This window comes from Ammospiza nelsoni, chromosome 1 (assembly GCF_027579445.1).
Source record: "Ammospiza nelsoni isolate bAmmNel1 chromosome 1, bAmmNel1.pri, whole genome shotgun sequence".
In the NCBI taxonomy this organism is placed as follows: domain Eukaryota; kingdom Metazoa; phylum Chordata; class Aves; order Passeriformes; family Passerellidae; genus Ammospiza; species Ammospiza nelsoni.
In genome coordinates, this window is record NC_080633.1 from 40,386,996 (window position 1) to 40,399,231 (window position 12,236).

At 39.5% G+C, this 12,236-nt stretch overlaps 1 protein-coding gene, 1 long non-coding RNA gene and 1 other non-coding gene across 4 annotated transcripts in view; 2 read left to right on the forward strand and 1 right to left on the reverse strand.

The window, feature by feature from the left end:
- The window catches only part of SLC4A7 (solute carrier family 4 member 7), a 93,534-nt gene that overhangs the window by 63,039 nt on the left and 18,259 nt on the right, over positions 1-12,236 (reverse strand). The window lies entirely within an intron of this gene.
- On the forward strand, positions 3,884-5,953 carry LOC132082552 (uncharacterized). Its single transcript, XR_009419822.1, has 3 exons — positions 3,884-4,083; positions 4,345-4,423; positions 5,664-5,953. It is a non-coding gene; the product is annotated as an uncharacterized LOC132082552 (long non-coding RNA).
- Positions 10,629-10,699, forward strand: TRNAG-GCC (transfer RNA glycine (anticodon GCC)). The gene has a single exon. It is a non-coding gene; the product is annotated as a tRNA-Gly (tRNA).

Genomic DNA, 12,236 nt, shown 5'->3' on the forward strand with positions numbered 1-12,236 from the left:
ATCCATCAATGGGCTGTCTGCAAGAGGACACAACAGGAGAGGCCCTGTGCAAACTGAATCAGAGTCAACAGTGGCTTGGCCTTAGGAAGCATAGCCAAAGCAGGACTCTTGTTCTATTATCAGCCCTCCTTTGTGTGATCTACACTCAGGAGATGGATATGACAGCCATCAAAAAAAACTCCAGTGACAAAAATAAATAAAAAATTAATTGAGATAAGATTGTTGATATTGCCCTGCTTCAAAAATTAAGGTTTGGCTATGAAAAGGAATTAAAACCTTCATTTTGACCATGTATCTCAAAGACAACCAAAGAGGAACTACAAAACCTCACTTTGCAAATGTATCCAGGTATGTGTGTGTACATCTAAAAAATATTTTAAAACTCATCTTTATAAAAAATAGATAAACTCAGTTGTTTTGTTACATAGGTACTGAAATATATTGTTCAGGGTAATTCAGAACCCACAGGGTAATTCATTACTCATTGTCACAGCCACATTTCCCAAGTGATCTGTTCCAGAAGTCTGCATTTCTGCTCTAGGCCCACATAATACTCCATGTAGTCAGGAAATAAAACGCATGTCAAATTTACAGAATGCATGTACAACCTCCTCTCTATCCATGCAACCCCCCACAGCTGCAAGCTAATAAGAACTAATACTTCAGGGAGTAAAAAACAGACAAGACCAGTGTTGTATAACCACAAAATTAGGAGATTAGGTCTACCAGGGACAGCAACTCTGGAAAGGAAAAGAAAAGAAACCAGAAAAACAGTGTATTTGTTACTGTCATCTCTGGATGCTGTATGCAGAGTTAAATGCAGATTTGAATGCCAACCACTCTACTTCAGGCAAGCATCAGGTCTATCCCATAGGTCTCCTCCCACTGCTACCCACACACAGCACCAAGCAGCCTTAGTTAAAAGTGAGTAAATAGGAAGGGCTTGTAGACATGGTTTACCTGCAGGATGAACTAACAGCAGCCCTTGCTGTTAGTCCTAAATATATTGTTTTACTTCTCTTCCAGACTGATTCTGCTTTTAAACCAGAGGTAAGATGAGCCCACAGTAGGCAGGAGGGCAGGCATCTGTAGTTGCTGCCTCCTTGAAGGACAATCAGGATACAAAAAAAATTAAAGTTCTTTCTAAATAATAGTAAGTGAAGGTATTAGGCAGTCTATCAAACTGTTCAACTTTAGTTGAACTGCACAAGTGGTCCTATAGATGCATTTGAAATAAGTTCTTTGGGCACAATCTCTACACAGCAATACTGTATCATCAGAAGTTGCCAGAGTGATGAAACACTACCAGTTCTAAATCAAGCACATCAACCTAACAGCCAAGGAAAAATGCATCACATATAAATGAGCCCTGTCTCATTTTGTCATTGTACAATTTTTAGCTGGCCTTCCCCTCTAAATATATACAGATGAGAGCACAATTAATAATAATTCACAAACAGAGCACTTGCCAGGTTTAAAATAGGAAGCATACTGTTGATGGGTTCCCCCTTAGTTGTAATTTCTATGGTCTCCAACAGCTGCTTTCCAGAGATTTTTTCCCCTACTATCTTAGCAGAGGGTATTGCTCAAGCACTACAGAAATGACTCTAATTCAGCTCAATGGCTTTGGTGTCACCACACATCCCCTCTTTTCCTGTGAATTTTACCTGTGCATGTACAACTCCTATTTTACTCAGCAATCCTCACATGTAAATGACAGCCCCGCCCCACCAAAGCTACACTCAGAGCCTTGCAGGGAGCTGTGACACTTAGATTTATTTCAGTAAGACCATAACCATCACAGAAGAGGTTAGGGTTACTTAGACATTTTTTTAGCCTACTAATCCTCTAATTAACTGTTCAGCTTACATTACTAAATACATCTGACCAATCTGCTTCTAGAAGACTTACAATAAACACAGCAGCTCTACAAACCTTGTTTGGACAAGTATGTCCAAAAGATATCAACAGACTTCAGTCGGACTCCCCGGAAGTTTCACTGTACTTTGAATTTTCTGAAACTGTATGTGGAGGGCACTAAAGATGCGCATGTATGCTACTTAAACACCACAAAACCCAATCACTTTCAGGAAAAAAACAGTTCTAAACACACTAATGTTTTGCTTCTATTGAAATCTAATGTTTATAAGTAGTTTTATCTCAGTTCTAGCAGGCCTTAATCCAGCCAGGGTCACACTGAGCACCACAATGTCCAAGAGAAGCCATGTCCCATTCCAGAAAAACTAAACATGTCTTTGGACAATAAACGGAGTTTGCATTAATCACAAGAGAAAATTAAATTGAAGAGAAAAAGTCAGAAAGAAAAGGAAACATAATAACAACGAGAAAGAGCCTGGTCACGACTGTGAATGGCTTTCAACCATGGCACACCACAGCAATTCATAAAAAAAAACTGAATTAGAACAAGCACAAGAAAAAGAGATGGCTTGATTCCTAGCAAGGTGCAAGTGAATATTTGATTTACAAGTCTATTTGAATTCAGCCTGAGTATTCTGCAAGCCAGAAAATTCACCACCATGTATAAACTTAGCAAATACTGTCAGCAATCCAACACAAGATATCAAATTGCATATCTAATATTATAGTAGCTATTTCACGAAGTTGCATTTTATCACTGCCTCACAGTACTAAATTTCATTCAAAAAAACCCAACATATCTCCATTCACCTAAACATAATTAAGTGAATTCCTGAAATTACAGGTAAAAAAAAGAAGTAGTATAATGTTTACAACTAGTGACCTCAAATCTGTGCCTAGTCTTCTATGCATGCTTGACACAGTTCTGTGCCCAGAGCTGAAAGTAGCACCACAATGAAAACAAAAAATCGAGCACTGCACTACAGAGACCTTAACAAACAAAGGCCACCACAATCTGATGCACTGTAATATATCTAAATCAAATTCTTTCTTATACTCACACAACGGAATAGAAAATTTAGCTGTCATACATAAAATAATTCAGGGATCTTCAAAGTTTTACACCTTAGAAAAATTCCATCCCATAGATTTTAGTTTCCAGGAAACTTTTAAAGTAGTGATCCCTGTTACACGCTGCATTGCAGTTACATGGCAATGGTAATGACAAGTCATACAATGGCTAAGAAATAGCTTGTAACACTAATATTAGAATTCACTGTATAAATCCCCACAAATTGAGTTTTTTGTCTGTGCCACTGAGGTCTGAAGAAAATGTTATCTCTGCAAACACTTCACCTCAGTTACACAGCTCATTAAGTTCACTTGCCTTTTTTTTTGTCAAAAAGGAAGAGTTAGACGGCTATTTTAAGAATCTCTACCAGAAGCATCCTGGCTATACTTGCACAGAATCAAGCAAAGTCACAGTCGATAACCTTCAAATTAAGAAAGACTGACTCAAAATAGTGCAAAAGAAAAAATAACCCAATCTAAAACACTCAACCAATCTCAAAGTCTGACAGTATACTGGCACAACTATAAGAGCACATTTTCTTTCTGAATTAAGCTGGTTACTATGATTAAGCAATTCTAACAACACAGCAAATATCTTCCCTAATACAGAAATCTCTACTCAAACTACTACTTCTATCACCAGATCTTTCAAAAATTTCTTCCACAACTACTGAGTCTAAGGTAGCACACAATTCTGAGCCACAGCTGCTAAATATCACTTGCATCAAATCCCATTCAAGCCATTATTACGTTACACAGCTGCTATTTACATACAGGTTGCATTTTCTTCCCTTGACGAGCTTCCTCCATGCTGATGTGCAGAAGCAGAGAGTGCCCTTGTAGGAGACCCTGTAATGAACCTCCCCAGAGATCAGAGCCTGCGCATACATGACTGCTTTAGCTGCCTGTGCCTGACACAGATGTACTCCGGGAAATTGCTCCCCAGCCAATCGCTCCTGCTCCGCGCACTCATCTCCCAGGCCACTGATTACAGCTACCGCAGGGTCACTCAGCAGCAGAATGGGCAAGACAGCATGCCTTCAATTCCAGCCCAGGGAATACCAAAAAAGGAGCTGAAACTGAGTTCCACACTTCACATTTTCTGCATCAACAGCTGCTGAGAACAGCTCCAAGGTAATATTTTTGCTCTGATCCAAGACTTCATTAGCACTACAAAATGCATTTGTACCATGGGTCCCAGAACAGAACAACCCAGAAGTTAAACATCTGCTAAGTGTGTTTATAGCTGTATTCTCAGCCTTTCACTGAATACTCATTCCAATGCAGGTGTTGGGTTGTTTTTTTGGTTTTTTTTAACATAAGCTATATATTCCTGTTCTGCAAAACAAACCAAAGTTTCCTAAAAAGATTTTTTTTCCCTCTCCTGTTGAAAAGGTAAAAAAGCACTGATGTTAGCTGCAATTAATCTCATGTGCCCTCCCAGAGTAAGCTGTCTCTGTTTCAGGTAATACTGGTGAGTATTACTATTCAGGTAATTATCTGTATTTTTTCCTTCTGAAAGTCACCCTTTGAAAAATGCAACCTCTGCTTGAGCAGATCAAATTCAGTGCTTCATCTTATTCTTTCCCTCTTCATCACTAACATACCCTAATCTCCTTGCCCCATTACCAAATGCATGGGCAAACTGGCTCTTTAAGGAGTTATCTATAACTTAACCTTTAAGACATGCCACTGCCTTGCTTGTTCCTTTTTCTTCTTTTACTCCTACGTCTTGTTTGACGAGAACTCTTAGCAGTGAAGCTGGACTGATGCCACCGCAACCAACAAACAAGAACAAGTAACATACTGTCCGTGAACTTGGTGCAAATACATTGTGTAACTATGAAGATGGTATTTATCACCTAGCTGTAGAGAAATCAGAAGGCCACATTCAGTTCCTCTTGCTGCCTCAGTCCAGAAAATTCTCCAACCATGGGCTAATGAAAGTATTCTCAGACAGTGCTGACAAGAGAGTTTAAAAGTAGTTTGTTTCCACTCTGTAAATAGAAGTTCACTCTAAGACACATATGCATCTTTTAACTTCCAAGCTATTGAAGGCCTCTCTGCTGCCATGTGTAAATGGTTATAAACTGAATGATTCATAAAGGAAGCACAGAGTTAAACATAAATATCAGATACCCTAGTTCTTAGTGATCTCTTCTAAACTGGGCATCCTAAATCACACCTATTCTTTCCCTAAAACAGAGCACAGATTCACACAGCTCTTCAGCTGCTCAGATGAACACTGAAACAGCTATGCTCAACTGTGCCCTGGTGGCTCTCCCATATTTCAATGAACTGTTCCTTAGCATAAATCCATACTAGAAGTAATTCAATTGCTACAAGTAAAAAATATGTTTGTTTAGGTTGGGAGTGGGTGTGTGAAGGGAAAAGAGGCTGTCTATTCCTTAGGGATAGAATAAGAGGGGTGGGAATCACTTTTTTTTTTTTTAATAAGTTTGGGAAAAAGTACTTGCTTGGTTTGAATACTTAAAGAAAAAAAAACCTTTCTGAAGCAGCTTATTGAAATTTCTTTATAGTCTGTAGTCAGCCAATTCCTTGTTAACAGTTACTCAGTCTTGGAACAAAACAAACAAAAAAAACCCACTAAGAAGCAAGAGAAGCACGTTTTTTTTTCAAACAGATGGAAGTTTTTGTCTTTCAAGTCCCATACCAAAACACTTTGTGGATAAACGTCTGCTCTTCCCTTAGAGTAAATACCAGGAAAAAGCTTCCCATCAAATGGAGAACAACAGATCAACTTCAAACTGCAATTGTCTCAACATGTTTAACTACAGAAGTATTCTAAAACAAACTGTAGGCAAATATATTCAAAATTATCACATCCTTGAACATGTTCAGTGACAACATTGTGAGAACTCAGAGCAGAACTATTTGTGCTGGAGCAATATTTTAACCATATGTTTGATGCTGCAAAAATATCTCTATGAAGTGTACGAGGAGATTTATTTTAATAAAAGAAACATAAGTACCTACAATGAAACATACACTTTTTCCTTCAATCTTTCCTTCTTCATTTTCACTTTTCTATCCCTTCAAATTCCACTTATTTGACCTTAACTCAGTCTGTAAAAACACATTTTTGAAAGACGGGTCCAAAAGAGTATGTACCACTTATCTAGACAAAAAAAAAAATCCTCTGAGCTCCTACTTCTTTGAAAAACTTTTCATTTTTTCCTAGGTGACACACAATTCTGATCCCAGTCCATTACAAAGTGGCAGTGAACTGCCTTACTGCAGGGTCTGCAGAGTGTCTAGCAGGCAGAGCTGTGCTTAATCTGCTATTCTGAAATGGCAGGACATTTAAAGTAGCTGCAGTAAGCAGGACTGAGCTCTCAGCAGGATTTACCACATGAGCTCCAGCCCAGCTGCTATCTGACACAGTCAGATATGAGCACAAGAAAACTGAGTGCTTGCTTGCTTGCTTGCAGAGCAAGCAAACTGACCCACCCACACATGCAGCCCTGAAACTCTGTACCTATTGATACTTTAAAATCCTGGTTTAGGGGGGTAGGGAGGTGGGGTAGGGAGATGGGGTGCTAAGAGTTGTATCCACAGTCCAAAATCAACCCTTCCTTTTATAAGCAAATTAAATCAGGGAGTTGGAGTTGATAATCCCTATGTTTCCATTCCAACTCAAATCAGTCTATGATATTATGACTATCTTGTCTAACACTGCAGCCCCAAAAAACCAACCCAGTGCCACCCTTCTTCATGCAGCTGAAAGGACAACATCTACTGAGCTCAAAGTGTCTCTCTTTAGGAAATAAAAAAAGGCAAGAAATAATTATGAGACAGCATGAAAATACTGCTAAATGAGGCTTTATCTTAGAGAGGGTGAGGGTGGCCCAGGCCATGGGGGGATTCAGGAGAGAGGCAAGGTGCTAGGGGATTAAGACGATGGAGGGGGCAAGTTGTACAACACAGTCTAAAGTTCATATGTCAAACACCTCTACATATGGTTTTGTTCAGCTTCTTATCAAAGGGGAACCTACTAAATGATATTTAAAAAACTTCATAGGAGTTTCTTTTTACAAAAAATTAAATATAGGGTATTCCTCCAAAGAAACATTACTGCCTTAGCAAGGGGACACAGAAACCTTTGCCAGCAGTGGCTCATCATTTAATTAATTAAAACTAACCATGAAATCCCAAAGTCTTACTGCCTACAAGTATTTTTCAGAATACAATTTCTATGTAACACCTAGTTCCCAAGCCATACATCTGCATAGCACGCTTCAGCTTGCATCAGCACATACACATGGAACTGGGTTATTCCAAAAAAAGAAAGGAAGAATAAAGATAGATGTATTCTGTACAGATATTCTCTGGTGTATTGCCCCAGTAGTGGAGTCTTAGGTATCTCAGCACATTGCAGGACAGCTGTCAGAAGCCACCAGGATGCAGAGAGCAAACATGAGGCAGATCACTAGTTTAAGCCCTCCTGACATTACACAATTGCACATCATTTGGACAGCTGAATACTTAGTCTCTAGGGATCCCACTGAATTTTATAACCTGAACCCTCATTAACAGCAAGATTACTATGTTCTCTAGTGTACTATGTACTACTTGATTAATCACACCACATTCTGATCTAAATACACTGATGATGTAGAAAAACAAAAGATGTGTGTAAAGTTTTCCAGGACATGTTCCAGGACTCAAAACTGTCCCTCAGTATAGATGGATGAAATTCACCATGTTCTAACAGAACCCCACCAAGATCTTACAGCAGCATGTATGAGCATGTGGTCAGCATGAAATGCCACTGAGCTAGGCTAGGGAGGGTTGGGTGATTTGATTTGTTGGGGTTTTCAGGAGGTTGGGTTTTTAAACTCTGGGTATGTTTTTGGTCTTCAGTTATTTTGTTTGGTTTTTTTTCCTGGGGGAAGGGGAAGAAGGGATGGTAGAGAGACACACAGGAATTCAAAGCTGCTTACTTTACAACTGTAACATACTGCCTTTAGCTAAATTCATCTCCAGGCATTTTGGCAGCATTTTTGAGAGATATTCTAGTTTTTCTTTATCTCAAAATAGTCTTAGATTGCTGTGACAGTTCACAAGAACTATAAACCAGGGCTGTTTCAACACGATTAAGGCTGCCTAAGCAAAGCCATCTGTTTAATTGTTCTACAACCATTTATACAAATATTCTAAATTATGGAGTGGTTTGGGCTGCCACTTGGAGGACCCTGAAGATCATCAAGTTCCAATCTCCCTGCCATGGGCAGGAACAACTCCCTCAGAGTTCCCACCTGGCCTTGTACACTTCCAGGAATGGTCCATCCACAACTTCTCTGTTGCAGTGCCTCAGCACTCTCAGAGTAAACAGTTCTCTCTCACACCTAATTTAAACCGACTACTCTCTTTCCATTTGATCCTATTCCTCCTTGCCCTGTCACTACATCCTCTCTTAAATAGTCTTGTCCCATCTTTCCTGTAGGCTCCTTTCCACAGTTAGATTAGTCCAAAGCCTTCCTTTTTCCAGGCTGAACAATCCAAAGTCTCTCAGCCTTTCCTCATACATGAACTCCATCCCTCTGATCAACTTGGTAGCCCTCCTCTGGGTTCACTCCAACAGGTCAATGTCCAAATATTAAACACTTATCCTCTAGATTAATTCCCTAGAATAGATGGCATCATTGTGAACAGCTGATGAGCCCAGATATGAAGCAGCATAATAAGAGACAGATAAAATTATCTTGTTTTTATTGACATTATTTAAAGTGCTTGCACAAGATGATCTGCTTTCCCTGACAGCAGATCTTCAAGAGGTAAACAGCAAAAGAAAAAACAAAAAATAAATTTAAAGAAGTCACCCCATCCAATTACTGAGTTAGGACAAATTGCTCAAATACAACCCAACCAAATTACACCCAAACAGAATATCTCCTTGAAAAGACCGTCAATCACCAGCAGCTAATAAATAAAAGATGTCTTTCCATGATGATGTCATTTTTGAATGATTATTCACTAATATAGTCATTCCACAAAAAAGCAAAAGACTGAATCTCACCAATTCACATGAATTCATGGCTTAATTCTTCACCTTCAGCTTTCCCAGTGTCTCAAATTCTCTATTTATATAACTGCATCCCGCTCAAATCAAGTGTCTGTATAATAACTAACAAACAACACATGTTTACTCTTACAGTGAACAAAAATTGCTTCCTACAAATCAAAACTCATTAAGTTATAGTGGGAGGGTAATGCAATGTTTCCAATATCCATAGGCAACTAATACAGGAGAAGGAACCAGCACTCTGCTGGCCCACAACATTTCTTTTTAATAAGAAGGCAGGTAGGATGGAAATACAGTCTGCTCATGCAATCTGAACTACAGCAGCATTTCATCATAAATTTTTAGCTAAGTGCTGTAACATACAGGATTCAGGTGCTGTCATCTGCAGATTATTTTAATTAAATTTTAATGTTTAAAAGCCAAATGAAAACCACCAAAAACCCCAAACCTAAAACAAAAACCAACAAAATAAAAAGTCCACAAGTCACATCTCCAAAGTTATGCTGAGGAACTTCAAGGTATTTGAAATCCTTGTAGCATGAATGCCAGACAGATTACTACCACTGTTACACATATGCTGAATATCAACCAGCCACTAGTGTACTAGCAAGCCTCTATCCCAACAAATTCACAGCTACCAAAAAAAACAAGTTTTAGCAATCCACACATATTTTATTAGTAAGGCAGACAGTACCAGAATGCTGCAATTCCTGTTTTGTGCTAGTGCTGGCCATAATGAGAACCTGCAACATACCAGATCAGGGAACTGAGCCAGCAGTAAAGTTGCACTGATGGTATTTTGCCACTTCAATTTGGATGTCACTCAGTAGCAGTGAGGTGCAGAGGGGGCACTGCTGAGCCCAGGGGAGGTAGAGCAGGACCATGTTCCAGCAGAGTCTGACTCAAACTGTAATGGAGCCACCCACTTCCACTGCTGTAGTTTCACATCTCAGCTTGGAGAAATGGCAAGGTAGCATCACCTTCCACTCTTCTCATAACATTCTGACAATGCAACATCTTTGCCTTACATTGGATCTGATGCTTTCCCACTTCTGCTGCCTTTGCCCTTCCTCACCCTCACAAGCACCAAGCTCTTTCCCTGCCCTTGCACACACTGACAAGATGCCTTCCAGACTAAGGGACACCCTGAAGCTGAGAGGGCACATCAGCCACAGCCACATGCACACACAGGAAACATCCCAGAGGACATGGTAATGCTAGTGGTACTCAACATCACAGGATGAACTTTGGCAAGCATCACCCTGGTTACTTCGGAAAAGTAGGCATGACACACTGCCATTTGACAAGAAACCAAAAATTCTGTGCTGCTGTCAACTTGGAAACTGTGAACACCTGTAAGTGAATAGAAAATGTTCAATTACATGAAAAATGAGGCCAGACTGGCTGCAGTCACTGATATTATGCACTCAGGCTACTACAAAGTGCTGGGCAAGGGGAAGCTGCACAAGCAACTCCCAATTGCGAAAGCAAATTTTTCAGAGGAAGCGTAGAGGGGAAAAATCAAAGAAGTTGGTGGCACCTGTGTGTTTGTGGAATAGAAGTTTTTGTTTTATTTAATTTTTTTTACTAAAGACAATGTGTAAAATGAGTCAGGGAAAAAAAATAATCACTGGCATTGGTGGTTCAGTGGTAGAATTCTTGCCTGCCACGCAGGAAGCCAGGGTTCGATTCCCGACCAAAGCAGTTGGTACTTTTAGGGAAGTGATTCCATGACTCCACTCCACTGAGAACCCACCTCATTCCCAGCACAGGAAGGACATGGACTTGCTGGACAGAGTCCAGAGGAGACCTACCAAGATAATTAGAAGGATGGAGCACTTTTCCCTGGAGGAAAGGCTGAGAGAAAGTCAGAAGTCTCTTGCATTTCGAATGGGAAGAGAGTAGACTCACATTAGATATCAGGAAGAAATTCTTCCTGTCAGGTGGTGAGGCACTGGAACAAGTTGCCCAGAGAAGTTGTGGCTGCCCACCCCGGAAGTGTTTAAGGCCAAGTAGGATGGAGCCCTGAGAACATGATCTAGGTGAAGGTGTGTCTTTCCACGCTAGGGATGCTGGAACTAGAAGACTGTGCCTTCTAACCCAGACCATTTTTTGATTCAGTGATTCTGATTTACAGAATGAACATATAACTCATTTAACATTCACTTCAGGAAACTAACACTGACAAGTCTTTTTTGAGCTTGTAGAGTGGTTTTTAAGGTTTTGTTTGAGTTTTCAATGGTTTCAGAAGTTGAATCAGCTTATGGGAAAGGAGAAAGGATGTAGTGGAAATGACATTTTTCCCTTTCAGAAATCAGGAACTAGTTAGTTCCAGCTCACCCTTACCATGAAGCTGTTTTTTAAGCCACATACTTTCTTGCCAAAATTTCTTCCATTTTCCTCTTGCATTTCTAAAGCACAACAATCTTAAAAGTCTGAAAAGCCTGAAAGAAAGAAATAATAAAGCCTGAGATAAAACCTCTCAGAACTTGAAATTTCTAGGAGTCAGTCCAAGGTCCTTCAGAAGGGCCACTGACAGGACATTTAAAAGGAGATCCACTTCTGTTTCTTATTTGTCTTGCCCAATATCTTGTAAAACTATACAAATAAGCTCTTTCTGTTTTAAAAAAGCAAGCGGTTGATTTTCTGATGTATTAAGGGTAATGCTTTCACTATGTCCTACTAGCAGGTTTTGTGAGAAGTCAGTTTAAAAGTAAGATGTTGATTCTGGCACAACTGACTCATAGAGATCTAAACTCAGCCAAAAAAAAAAAAACCAAGCCTACCTCTTTTGTAGCCATTTCATTTATTGTCTCAAGAACTACAACTACTGACACAGGTTTTATTATTTTATTAGTTTTTGTTTTGTGAATAAACATGTAAAAGACAACACAGTACTTTAAAGAAAGACACACAATTCTCTTGCAAAGAGAAAAAAAATGCTGTCAGACTCCTATTGTAAATTTATGACTTGAGGGGCTACTTAGTAAGAAAAGTTGACAGCATCCAACACCTGGCAGACAGATCAGATGCTCTTCATTCGCTTAACACTTAGAATTCTCTACTTCAGAGAGCATTACCATGGTTTGCATGGGAGGTCTAACCAGCCAAGAACTATTAAAAAGGGTGCTCTCTGAAAAGGCATTTTTCATTATTTTAAAATGAACAACAGAAGTTACCCATTTTTCTAATAAAGCTATAGACCACACTTACATGCACCTTAATCTGTACACTAACATCC